This window comes from Hyaena hyaena, unplaced genomic scaffold, assembly GCF_003009895.1.
Source record: "Hyaena hyaena isolate Hyena2069 unplaced genomic scaffold, ASM300989v1 scaffold_668, whole genome shotgun sequence".
In the NCBI taxonomy this organism is placed as follows: domain Eukaryota; kingdom Metazoa; phylum Chordata; class Mammalia; order Carnivora; family Hyaenidae; genus Hyaena; species Hyaena hyaena.
In genome coordinates, this window is record NW_024081301.1 from 755,984 (window position 1) to 769,869 (window position 13,886).

Consider the following 13,886-nt stretch of genomic DNA (forward strand, 5'->3'; position numbering starts at 1 on the left):
ATACCAGTATTGAGAAATTGAGTAGCCAGCAAGGATCCGGAGAAGGAGCATTCTGTGAGGTCGAAGGAGACCCAGTGGGGTGTGATCCAGAAGCAAGGAGTTGTGATGTCTGTCCATTGCTGCTTAAGAGAGCTGGAAGAGCTGGAAAGAGCCTTCATAATTGGATGTGGTAAGATGAAGGAAGGTTATTCTTGACCCCACTATTATCTTTCTCAAAATAAGTAAACTTAAAAGAAAAATGAAAAACTGGTATGAAGCTGCAGTCAAAGTTGAAGAGAGAATGCAGGTGAGAACATAGAGACTCTATGTGAAGACAGCTCTTGGGAGAAGTTGTATTGTGGAGAGGAGGACTTATGGGATGGGAACTAGAAGAGGACATAAGGTCAAGGACAGTTTTTGTTTCACTTCAGCGTGGGTGATATGAAACATATTTCTGTGCTGATGTTAATAATCAAGGTAAAAGGGGACCTGAAGAGTTAGGAGAGATTAAGGATGGTTTTAGGAATACTTACGTAGAAGCAAGGGAATTTCCTCCACGTTGACAGGAGAGAACGCAGCGTGTGTCGGTTTAGCTGTAGCTGAGTTAAAAACATCAGTGGTAGGAAGATGAGAGAGGTAGTTCTTGTGTGGGAGCTCTGGGTTCTCAAGTGTGAAGGGAGGCAAGTAGAGGGATAGAAGTTGTTACAAGTAGGAGAGAAAAGGGAAAGGTAAGAGAAAATGAGCATCTTGCTGGGGGTAGGGGGGAAAACAAATTTACCAGAGAAATTAATGGGATTTACTGATGAGCAATGGTATTGCCATTTGATATTTTTGGTCCCAAATGGGACCAATGAGCAGAACTCTCATGTTTTACTCCATTTCTGGAGAAAAGCTTAGCGGCTTGGGATTAGGAGCAGAGTTGGGCTTAATTGGGGTTGGACAAGGAGGGCAAGTAGGATGGAGGGAGAACAGAATAAAGCATTTGGAGAGTGTTTTCCGGGAGTGATTAGAGCACTGAAACATGGCATCTAAGAAGGATGATGGTGGATGGTGAGGAAGATTTTCAGCTGGAGAGTACCTCCAGAATGCTGGGTTGGAGATGCTGGAGGGAAGCTGGAGAGCTAGGAGCAGATGGCGGTGATGCTGAGATCAAACTATGACCATGGCAGTGGATGGCCCAGATGGAGTCTATTGATGGAATTGGGGAAATTAAGAAACCAACAGGCCAGGATTTGGGGGGATTTTTTATATATGGTTGTTACAGTTGTCAAGAATTATGACAGTAATGTTAGAAGATGGTGAGCTCAGTGGTAGACTTTCAGTAACCAGGATGACTTGGCCATGAGGCAGTCGGAAAGAGCAGTGTTGGCTAGTGTGGTCAGCTGACATCCTTCAGAAGAACTGAGTCTTGAGGGGGTAGGAGATGAAGCGGTTTGAAAGTGGCAGCAGTGATCAGAGCTACCCACTAATCCCAAGGCTTGAGGTACACCGTTGAAAGTTGGAGGGGCCGTAAAGGAAGAGCATTTTCAGGAGTCTGCTCAGGCATGGCAATAGCAGAATGCTTGGGGGGTGGGGGCTGGGCAGGGAGTAGAGACTAAAGACAGAGCCACTGGTAATGGTATTATGTAACCAGTCCCTGGAGAGGTGTCAGGATCAGAAGGGAACAGTAGAATAGAGAGGAGGCATGTGTGAAAAACCTATCCAAAGTAGAACTTGGGAAGGGTCGTATCAGAGGTAACTGACACTGATATTAGTGGAGAGAGGGAATACAGAAAAGAACACATTTGGTACAGAGGGGTTTTCTCTCCTATTAAATTGCTAATGAATAATGAAGGCAGTATATATACACGGCTTCAATATCAAATCATACTAAAATTTTTTTTATGGAAAACCAGTTTGCCTCACTTCTCTCTCCCTTCTGGGCCCTGCTCCCTGGGGGACATTTACTTGTATTATTTCTTTGATAATTTCCTTCCCACAATATCCTCTGTTCCCTTTTTTCCTGCAGTTTGTTCAGGCAGTTATTAGTGTTCCTGAATCAGTTCTCTATTTTTTTTTTTTTAATTTGTCCCTTCAATCCCCACCTCTCTAGGATGAGAGATCGAGATTTCTTTGATGTCATCTAATTTTTTCTTCTAAGTTTTTTACAGCTACCTCATTTTAAATACCAAACATGCTCTCTTTTTTCTGTTTATTCCTTTTTCATACCATTCTATACTTATTTTATGGTTGTAATATCTTTTCTTACTAATTGCATTTTCTTGCCTTTCTTAATTGGCTGTGTTTCCTCCAGGTGCCCTTTTTTTCTTTCTTTTTCTCTCTTTTTGTTTTTGGTCCTCAAACATTTGTTAATCCCTGTCTGACATTTATGTTCATACTATGAATCCCTGTCTGTTCATACTTAAGAAAGGGGCATTAAAAAGCTGAGTGGAAGCTGTGTGGGCACAGGCAGGCTTGTTGATGGTGGATTTTGTTTGTTGTTGAGGAAGCCTCCAAATACTTGGAAGTCTTCTCCTGAGGCCTAGAGAAGAATCTTCTAATCTTCCTGGGGGATATAAGCCAGCAGCTGGTTTTCCTGAGTAGAGTCTGGAAGGTGGCTCCATGTATCACCGTTCATAATGTAAGCTATCACGTCACAGTGTTCCAGCCCAGCCAGTTCATGAGCTCTGACTCCTCAGTAGCTGGGGTCTCCATGTGCAATTTCTGTAGGCTGAATCAGTTCCCTCCCTACCCCAGGTTTTAGAAACCTTTAAACAGTAAAAGAAAAAGGAAGGAAAACAAGCACCTGGAGGAACCAGAGTCAATTTAAAAAGAAGGAAAAACTGCAACTATCATTAGTATTCTTAGAGATGAGGGAAAAAAATGCTACATCCATACTGTCCCAACACAGTTATTTTACCTCCATCCACTTTCTACCTTCCAGATTTGAAATCTTCAATTAGCTATTGTATTCCGTTCTCCTTGCCCTTGTGGATTTGTACCTTTTTTTCTTTAAGAAATTCCTTTGCCACTTTAGCAGAGGTTGGAGAGGGAAAGGAGATAATTGCATTTGATTAATCTGCTTCTTAATTGGAAATCCTAAGTGTAGTTGTCAGCAGACTGACATACGGGTGCGTGTGGAGACAGAGGTTTGTTGCCCAGGTGAGGAATTTAGTTTAGGGGTAGATTTTTAGACTTCCTCAGTTTAACATAATTATCAAAACTATGGAGATGGATAACGTTTCCCCAGGGGAGTTTGAAGCATGGCATCCTTTGATTCATTCGACACATATTTTATCAAGTGTCTACTGCATGCTGGCAGGGAGGAGATGGACTAGTCTAGAATGTAGGGAACTGATAGAGAAATAAGGCAGAAGGACAGAAGCCACTGGAAGAGCAAAGGAAAAGGAGGAAGGGGATGAGAGGAGAGCACTCCCACTGGGGAGGGAATTCTAGGGAAGGGAGCAAAGAGAGGTTTTGCATAATGTCAAGTACTAGTGCTACGTAAGAGTTCAGATGGGATGAATGAAACCTTTTGATTATTCCATGCCTACTTACTATTTAGCACAGTGCTAGATTCTGCAGTTAGAGTGGTCAACTAGACTGACCTGACATGGACCTGTTAGAGCTTACATTCTAGCCAAGACAGAGAGTTAAAGCAGGCCCTGTCTTAAAGTATGAGCTATAGGGGCACATCAGGAGGAAGCTAACTTTGTTGGGGGGTCAAGAAATGTTTCCAAGTAGAAGTGATTAAACTAGCACCCAGTTTTGAGTACCTGAAGAAGTGAAACTTAGCATTTAATCATTTTGGAGGCTGGAGAGGAAGGAATAACTTAGAACAGGAATGGTTCCACGTGTAACTTTTCTTTTAAAGACCAAGGATCGGTAATATGACAGCTTCTAAACATCAAAGAGCCTTTCAGATGGCTTGTATATGTTAACATGTTCTACAAAGTTACAAGGGAAATTTCTAAAATCTTAGTCATTTCTACAGAAAGATCTTTAATATTCCACAGGAAAGTAAACCTTGAAGTTTGATGAATAAAAATAGACCATCTGTGGCTTCAGGTTCTGAAGTAATACAGATGGGTCTATTTATTTAAAAAATAAATCACTAGTGATCTAATTAGCAATTCAAAGGTTGGCCTCTCACAGACATGCTTAGTGTGATGTCCAGGGCCCAGATGAAGAACAAAGTATGGAGTAGTTTACATTACAGCGGCAAATTACACTTTATGACTTAAACTAAAAACTAATTTTTCTTTATTCAAAAAAGAAAACAGAGCAAATAATATTCAAGTGTTTACTGTGCCCATTAGTATTCTAAATTAAATTCATATGTTGGCTTGACAAAAAATAAAACACACGAAGTTACTTTGCAGTGAATATTTACCTACTGTTGATAATGGCAGTCTGCCTGAGGGAAAATTTTTCAGAAAGGGCAGTGGTATCCTGAAATTCCTCTTAAAACTGGAAGGTGGTCAGAACACTCCAGAAGGGAAAATTTTCAATTATCTGTCAACAGGGAGAAAGTTGTACCCTATGTGCGAGAGAAAGAAGTTGGCCAGGAACAGTGCCCTCCTCTTTCCCAGAAACCACAGAGCCTCCTCCTTTCCCTTTCTCATTCATGTGCTCCTGGCTGATGGAACTAGCACAGAACTTGGGAAAAAGGGGGAGCCTCTCCCTTCCCACCAGCTTCATGGTCCTAGGAACCACCTGAGAGCCAGAGGGAGATGGAAGCAATCTTGGTTTTTCTTTGGTGGCGTGGGAGTGGAATGTTTTCAGCTTTAGTTTGAATACATTTACCACCACAACTGTCCAGCACTTCCCAGTCTGGGACTTCCACCTCCCTCACCCCAGGGCTTTGCTCTGTTAGTGTGCGCTGAGATGCAAAGTGCCCACAGAGGTAAATCTAAAAGGTAAACCTCAAAAGATGTCTGTCTCTCAATAAAACAGAGTGAATTCTTGCCAATTTATTTAGCTATCTGATGAAGACATTAGACTAGATGATTGCAAAGGCCCTGTTCTGCACTGTTTCTGTTCTTCTTTGCGGTTCATTTTTGCATTAGTAGGATGAGGACTTTGTCACTGCTTATCCCTAGTAGGGATGGTGAGGACAACATCATCTCCCTCTTAGAATGTGGCATAAAAATAATTGACTTCAGAAACGCTTCCTCTGGTCCATGCCCAGATTCTGCCAGGAGGCAGCCTGGCTCAGGGGAGCAGGAGACTTGTTGAGCTTGACTATGTGCTCTGCTACCTACACTGTAGGAACTAGACAAGTCTCTACCTCTCCACATCTCAGTTTACTCTACAAAATTAACTTAACAATACTTTCTCCACAAAATGGTTGCAAAGATTTACATACCATGTAAAGTACCCAGCATAATATGTGACACATAGAAGATGCTTTATATATCATTTTGTGTAATTTTTGATAATGGAAGTAACATTTTATATCCTGGCCGTAGATTATATGAGGATACACATTTGCCAACAAGTCGTATAGTTAAAAAGAAATACGCATGCACCTGTTATGTTTTCTTCATTGTGACGCCAGTTTGTAAGTGTTTCATAAAACATTTGGCCATTGAAAATTGCAGTAGCATTTTCAGATAGGTGTATGCTTTATGGGGGCTTTTAATGTAATGGGTTTCTTTGTTAGGATTGAGCAGAAATCTTCCATATGAATATGATGAGGGAAATGCAGGCATATCTTGGCTTTCAATTTGAAGCTTTGCTAATATGTTTCTTGGAAGCTCATTTAAGTTATCTTTGGTTAAAATAACGGAGAGTTTCCCATATTTCATACAAATCAGATGGAAAAATTAATTTTAAAAAAGTTAAAACTTTGTTATGTTAGTTTGGATCCTCAGCGCAATAGACTCCAAAACAGGATAAGTCATGCAAAAGATTGAGTAGTAGCTTGTAAGGGGAATGGGGACGGAGCCAGAGGGACCAGGAGAGCCATCAGACCATGATGTAGATCCGATGCATGTGGAGGAGAGAGGGAGGGAAGAAAGGCTGCTTGAAAGGCCTTAGGTTGTGGTAAAGTTCTAAGAAAAATTAAGCATGGCCAGTGAGGCCCCCCAACCCAAGTTGCCCATCAGAGGAGAGAGGAGTCCACATCTTATGGATCTATGCTCAGTCCCTGGATGGGAGCAGTATGTGGGAAGAGTGGCCTTGGCTCAAACACAGGGGTGGATTCAGAGCACAGCATCTGGGGCCCTTGGTCAATTATGCTTCTGACAGTTAATCTGACGAGCCATTTCCATGGCCTCCAAACTTCCAGGCACTTCCATCGCCTGTGTTATAAGGTCTCATGACCTACGTAGTTAATATTTTCCTCAAGTATTAGTGTCACAAAATGATTGAAAAGGAACATGTAATGCCACACCGAGATACACCTGACAGTATTGTCCAGTGCTAGAAACCCAGGCTTCATCCATCCTTGACATCCTTCCACGTTTTCAACTCCAGCCAATCAGCAACTGAGTTCTGCTGATTTCTCTCCCTAGCCCAGTGTCTGCACATTAGAACCATCTGGGGATCTTTTAAAAATTTCAAAGTCTAGGCCACATCCAGATCAATTAAATCACAGCTTTTTTTTTTTTTTTTAAGCTTCTCAAACGATTCCAGACAAATTTGGAAATCAGTGTCTTCAATATTTTCAAATCAGACCTCTCCATCCCTACCATGGCCCTAGTCCTTCTCACTTGGATGGCTGACCAGCTTCCTACTTGGTCACTGTGCTTCTAGTCTTCTCCCCCTCATTTTTATCCTGTCCGCAGAAACCCATTGACCTCCCAGAAATGTCACTTCCAGCTGTCCCATGGCCCCCCACATCTAAAGCATTGCTTCTCAACTCTTTCTTCCCCCTGCCCCCATGGCAAACACCAGCATAACACATGTCCTCAGTGAGTCTTATACATGGTGATTTTCAATCCTGGGGGAGGAGCGTCTGAATATTGGAGAAGGACCCACAGCCTGTGCCAATTGTAAAACACTGCTTCTTTCCCTCTTCCCCCATTCTGATGTGTGCTCTCTAGCCAAGGATCTTAAATCTTAAGATGGAATACAGGACCCCCTTTTGACCTGCCCTATCTCCATGATCTCATCCTTTGCCTTGTTACTTTTCCTACTTAGGCTCCCAACTTCTGGAAGTTCCTGGTATAAACCATGTTGTTCCCATCTTTTATGCTTTTTCCTTATTTCTGTCTTTTCTTTCTGGAATGCCTCTCCTTTAATCTTTTTCTGCAGTGCTTTCCCTTAAACTAACTTGACATTTTGAAACCAACTATTAAATCAACCCCGTGGTTACCTCTGCAAAGCCTTCTCTGACTCACTACGCCAGCCAGGTTAGGACCGACCCTTCTTTCATCATTGAAGACTCTGTGTACTTTTTTTTGAATTAATTTTGCAATGTTGTACTGGCAACAGCTGTTTTAAGGGATCCAGGTTCACCATTCTCTTTTTCTAAAATTGCAATTTTTATAATACTTTGATTTCATTTACTCTGAAATTTTGAACTCAAGCAGTTTGGAGCAGGGCTGTGTGTGATTACCAGAAGCTTGAATCATGAAATATCAATATTGATAGGGGGCTTTTAAAGATAATTTTGTTCATCACAAAGGTTTTGTTTATTTTACATTTATTTAGTATATTTGAGGAGGGTTCTATTTATCAAAATGGCAATATCCCAACATATTTTGGGAATACAAAATTCTAGTACATGATGGAGAAATTAACAGTAAAGGGTAGATGAAGTCTCCAAGGGAAAGAGTTTAGACAGAAAACAAAGGACAGACACACTCATCATTAGACCATACCTACCTTCAGAAAACATGAAGCGATTAAGAGATACCAGTTCAGAAGACAGAAGATTTGCAGAAGGAGAACCAGTGTACTGTTATAAAAACCAGAGAAAGGAGTGTTTTAAGAAGAAAGGAGTGACTGTGGGGCCAGTAGTCCAAGAAGCTCAGACAGCAGTGGTCCCATAAAGTTCCTTTTGGATGCAATGTCTACTCCTAGGAAACAGTATCCACTGAGGAAGAATATGAGCCTCCAAGAAATCAGACTGGACAAATTTACGGAAACTCCAGTCTCTCCACCCAGAACCTAAACCCAAGTAGTTCTTGCCATTTTTGGGGACTCAGAAACTTGTGGCAATCGTCAAAAATCTATGGACTCTGTCCTCAGAAAAATGCGTATAAGTGCATATACACATAACAATTTCACATACGATTTCTCATAGTTCATTCTACTATCCACCCCAAACCATCTCTACTCAAGCTTCTACATTGACCCCCACATTAGCACACATTGTTCTACTGTCAGTACCAAAGCTTGCTTCAGTGATGAGGACAGGTGATCTCCTTGAGGATTAAGAACTATTTCTTCCTGCTCAAATCTTAGGTGGACTAAACCTGTAGAGGCCTTAGTAATTCTCTGTAGAGCTTTACTCAGCGCTAGACTGAGTAGATATATTCCCAAGTGTTCCCAAGACTGCCCAGTCTGCAGACTGAACATTTCCCTAGATTCCTGTCTGTTGAGTAACCACATCACTCAGACTTGATAACCACTGTGCTTCGTTGTGACTCGGCTTCTGAAAAGGCTTCTTTCCAAATTTTAACCAGGACCGTAACTTACCTCACGTCCACCTGTCTGCCTTCTGCCTTCCACGTCTTTTAAATGACTCATCCTCATTTATTCCTCTTTCAAATTATAGAATTTAGAGAGGCAATAAAAATATTCTGGTTTGCAGAAATAGAAAAATGGTTGTTTAAATTTTTATGGGAAAGGGAGCAGAGTTACAGCCAAACTTTGTCAATCTCAGCCCAGTAGAATTTCAGTGGCATGGAAAATTCAAAGCATTGGACAATTCTTTTTTTTTTTTAAGCTTTATTTTTATTTATTTATTTATTTATTTATCTATTTATTTTTCCTTTATAGTTTATTGTTAGGTTGGTTTCCATATAACACCCAGTGCTCATCCCCACAAGTACCCTCCTCTGTGCCCATCACCCCTTTTCCCCTCTCCCCAACCCCCATCAATCAGTATTTAAGAGTCATATGGTTTGTCTCCCTCCCACTCCTTAACTATTTCTCCCCTTCCCCTCCCCCTTGGTCCTCTGTTAAGTTTCTTCTATTCCACATATGAGTGAAAACATATGGTATCTGTCCTCTGCCTGACTTATTTCACTTAGCATAACACCTTCGAGTTCCATCCACATTGCTATACGTGGCCAGATTTCATTCTTTCTCATTGCCATGTAGTATTCAATTGTATAGATAAACCACATCTTCTTGATCCATTCGTCAGTTGATGGACATTTAGGCTCTTTCCATGATTTGGCTATTGTTGAGAGTGCTGCTATGAACATGTGCCCCTATGCATCAGCACTCCTGTATCCCTTGGGTAAATTCCTAGCAGTGCTATTGCTGGGTCATAAAGGAGTTCTATTGTTAATTTTTTGAGGAACCTCCACACTGTTTTCCAGAGGGGCTGCACCAGTTTACATTCCCACCAACAGTGTAGAAGGGTGCCCATTTCTCCACATCCTCGCCAGCATCTGTAGTCTCCTGATTTGTTCATTTTAGCCACTCTCACCAGCGTGAGGTGGTATCTCAGTGTGGTTTTGATTTGTATTTCCCTGATGAGGAGGGACGCTGATCATCATTTCATGTGTCTGTTGGCCATCTGGATGCCCTCTTTGGAGAAGTATCTGTTCATGTCTTCTGCCCATTTCTTCACTGGATTATTTGTTTTTTGGGTGTGGAGTTTGGTGAGTTCCTTATAGATTTTGGATATTAGCCTTTATCTGATATGTCATTTGCAACTAAAATTTTCCATTCTGTCAGTTGCCTATTAGTTTCCTTGATTGTTTCCTTTGCCATGCAGAAGATTTTTATCTTGACAAGGTCCCAATAGTTCATTTTTGCACTTGATTCCCTTGCCTGTACAATTCTTAAATATACTAAATTTGTGATTTCTATTGTGAAGTTATTCTGTCCTTCTGATTCTCTTAGGAATATTTTCCCAATAACTAGATGGAGAATGAAAGTGGACATGTTGGGAAACTGCCCTGGGACACAACATGTACTTTGGTCCATGCATGTTGTTAGTAATAAGAACCGGATTTTTCTTCAAGAGAGAATTTTAGAGTTTGATAAATAATAGCGATTTCTGGGCTGCCTGGGTGGCTCAGTCAGTCGAGTGTCTGACTTTAGTTCAGGTCATGATCTCACAGCTTGTGGGTTTGAGCCTGCATAGGGCTCTGTGCTGACTGCTGGGAGCCAAAGCCTGCTTTGGATTCTGTGTCTCTCTCTCTCTCTCTGCCCCTTTCACAACTTACACTCTGTCTCTCTCTCTCAAAATATAAATAAACATAAAAAAATAATAGTGATTTCTTAAAGGGGGAAACAAAGGGCACCTGGGTGGTTCAGTTGGTTAATTGTCCAACTTCAGCTCCAGTAATCATCTCATGGTTCATGAGTTTGAGCCATGCATCAGGCTCTGTGCTGATAGCTCAGAGCCTGGAGTCTGCTTCAGATTCTGTGTCTCCCTCTGTCTTTGCTCCACTCTCACTCACACTCTCTCTTTCTCTCTCTCTCTCTCAAAAATAAATAAACATTAAAAAATAAAAAAAAAAATAAAGTGGAACATGAGCTTTGGGTAAAAAAAAGTAAAAATGTGAGTATGAAAAAATATTAGTCTAGAAATGATTATTTTAGTCACTTGTATGTTTCATTTTTAAAGGGGTATGAGTCTGCATAAAGAATTAAAACTGCCACTGCTGCAACACAATGAGATTTTTAGGGTGATCACTCTGAGCTATCTGGTCCTGTGGTGTTGGATTACAAAACTCTATACATTTTTCAAAACTTAGAGAATTGTATACCATGAGAATAACTTTTACTGTCTGCAAAACACAAAACAGCCCGGATGTCGGGGGGATTCAGGATGGAATGCAGACTGTGACAAATGAATCTAACTATATTATAAATATAGGGCATAGTCTCCCTGAAGGGTGTGGGAAAGAAAGGAGTTGACCCAAATAATTCAGGAAAATCGTGTTTTGCCTAGATTCTGTAAGGATAGAGGCAAAAAGAACTGTACAAAAACACTGGTAAATTTGTTTCTCTCAGGGGGTACAGTTCAGCAACTCTGACACCATTTTACATGTTTGCTAGGGTGAACAAATAAGTAAAATATATTTTAGATGTTAAGAATCGAGTGGCAGGTTATTTACTGCTAGAGAATGAAAGTGACAAATCCGTGGGATGGGACAGGGGTTAGGGTTTCCCATAGGAACAGGTCAGTACAGATATAATAACAGATATGTGTGTTTACAGTGGCTACTGTGGTGCACAGATTTCCCAGCTCTGTTCCTTGGGAGGGTTGAGAAGTAATGGCATACCCATGATCTTGTTTTCTTAGTGCTAGTCTTCAATAAAAGGAGCCAGGATTCTTTGGAGAAATGGTTGATGGTTTTTTAGGACTGGGGCAGGAAAGATAGAAGATGAGCCTGGAGTGTCTTATAGTATCACAAAGTAAGGGAGTGAGGAGGAGGTGAGGGCTTATCAGAAGGACACAGGCCAACCAGAAGGCGTTGCTGATGGCCAAAGCTGGAATAATTTGAGTAACAAATGACAGTCATTGGATTATCTACAAAATAAAACAAATATCCATAGATTCGTGTCCGTAATAGTCTGAATAAATAAGTAAATAAATAAATGTGCTAAATGTGCAGGATGGGGAGGGCAAATATTATCTACAAGGAATGAGAGAAACAGAAATCAACAGAAATCGCCATTAGAACACCATCGTGGTAAGTGCTGCAGCCAAGATCCCCAATGAATGCCAAAGTAAGCCAAAAAGCTTTAAGAGAAGCCAGGATATTGGCATAGTTTCAAACTATCTCCCCGCCAAAGAGTCATTCCCTGCTGTAGTGGTTTTCATATAGTTTTAAATATTTTGTTTAAATGTTCCCGGGGAGGTGGAGATTAATTCCTCTCCCAATGACTGTGGGCTGTTCTTCGTGTCTCACTTCTAGGGAAGAGACTATAGAGAAAACTGGTAGACAGCACCTGAACCAAGTGGTCACGGTTAATATTACAGATTGATACGGACTCCCTGGTATGATGCAGCGGGAACTGCAGCCTCACCTCTGTGGGAGTCTTCCCTCCGACCCATAACCTCAGTCTAATCATGAGAAAACACCAGACAAGCCTGAATGGAAAGTCATGATACAAAAAAAACCGAATCACTCCTCTTCAAAACAGTCTAAGCTATAAAAGAAAAGGAAAGACTGAGAAACCATCACAGATTGAACCTAGGGAAAGAAACCAAATGCAACGAGGTATCCTGGATTGGACCCTGCAAGAGAAACCTGAATAAAATCTACAGTGTGGTTAATAGTATTGTACCAGTGTTAATTTCTTATTTTTGATACATGTACCATGCTTATACAAATGTTTATAAATGGTTGTGTAAATATACTAGAGTTATATCTAAGCGAGTGAAAGGGTGAAAGGTATATGGAAACTCTTGATACTATATTTTCTTTTTACTTTTTTTGTAATTCTAAAGTTATTTTAATATAAAAAGTGAAAAAAATATATGCTGGTCCTAAAAATTCATACTTGTAAATTCAGAGGTGTTAGGTTTTTTGTTTATTTTTATAACTATTTTATATTTTGTTATTTTTCTATTTTAACATGATAACTTGTCATTTGGTAGAAGAGTATTTAAACATAGTTATTAGTATCTAGAATTTATTTAAAGTAAGGGCTTTATCCCACTTTACTTTAGGTCTTAAAAACAGAACTAAAGTCAAAATGAATAATGATCAAGACTAAGGCAAGTTAGGTTATGAATGTGCAGAGACAGCTACATTTCATTCAGTATAAAGATTTTTGCTGAGCAGAGAAGAACTTGTGTTTGGAATATTTCCAACAGAGTATCATCCACAGATAAAAAGCATAATTTCAAATTAAATACATGAAAGGAAACTGTAATTTCATGGTGTCATTTGGGGAGAGGAACAACCTATTTTTTGTCATAGTGTCTTGTATTTTTTTTTTAATGTTTATTTATTTATTTTTTAGAGTGAGAGAGAGAGAGAGAGAGCACAAGCAGAGAGAAAGCGGGAGACACAGAATCCAAAGCAGGGTCCAGACTCTCAGCTATCAGCACAGAGCCTCATGTGTGGCTCAAACCCATGAACCATAAGATCATGACCTGAGCAGAAGTTTGATGGTTAACCGACTAAGCCACCCAGGTACCCCTAGTGTTTTCTATTTTTTAAAAAAAGTGTCTATATAATATATATTTTTAGGTCAACCGAATTGTTCTTTTGATTGACCCATCTGTAGTGATTTGAAATCATGAAACAATATAGTGAGCTTATAGACTATTGAAAACATTCTCATTTAAGTTGGAATGGGCTTTGCCAGAATTTACAAATTGGTGGTCTATGAGCTGCATTTAGCCCTTGGATATACTTTCATTGGCTGCCATAGTTTAAATTTTTTTAATTAGTTGCCAGTATTTAAAAAATAGCGAATTTTACACAAAAACCTGAGTCTTCATTCTCTCTCAAACGATAAGATCCGGCAACACAGAGCATCCATTCTGACACGTCAGGACTGGCTGATGGATGCCTCTTATATATGAGATCTGCCCTTTACAGTTTGCCACACTTCCTTTGTTGTTGTTGTATATCGATTTTTAAAAACTGGAGGTGAAATTCACATAAGAATTAACTATTTCAAAGTGAAAAATTCACTGGCATTTAGTATGTGCACAATGTTATGCAACCATTGACCCTAGTTCTGAAACTTTCGTCCCTCCAAAATAAACTCTGTTCTAATTAAGTGATCACTCCCCATTGCTCCCTTCCGGCAGCCCCTGGCACCCACCTAAC

The 13,886-nt window shown here is 40.3% G+C and overlaps 1 protein-coding gene across 1 annotated transcript in view; it reads left to right on the top strand.

Moving 5' to 3' along the window:
• CCDC34 (coiled-coil domain containing 34) overlaps positions 1-12,378 on the top strand; it is a 40,463-nt gene extending 28,085 nt beyond the window's left edge. The window contains exon 8 of the mRNA XM_039217095.1: positions 12,015-12,378. The gene's annotated coding sequence lies outside the window, so the exon portion shown is untranslated. The remainder of the gene's footprint in view (positions 1-12,014) is intronic.
• Positions 12,379-13,886: the final 1,508 nt, after the last annotated feature.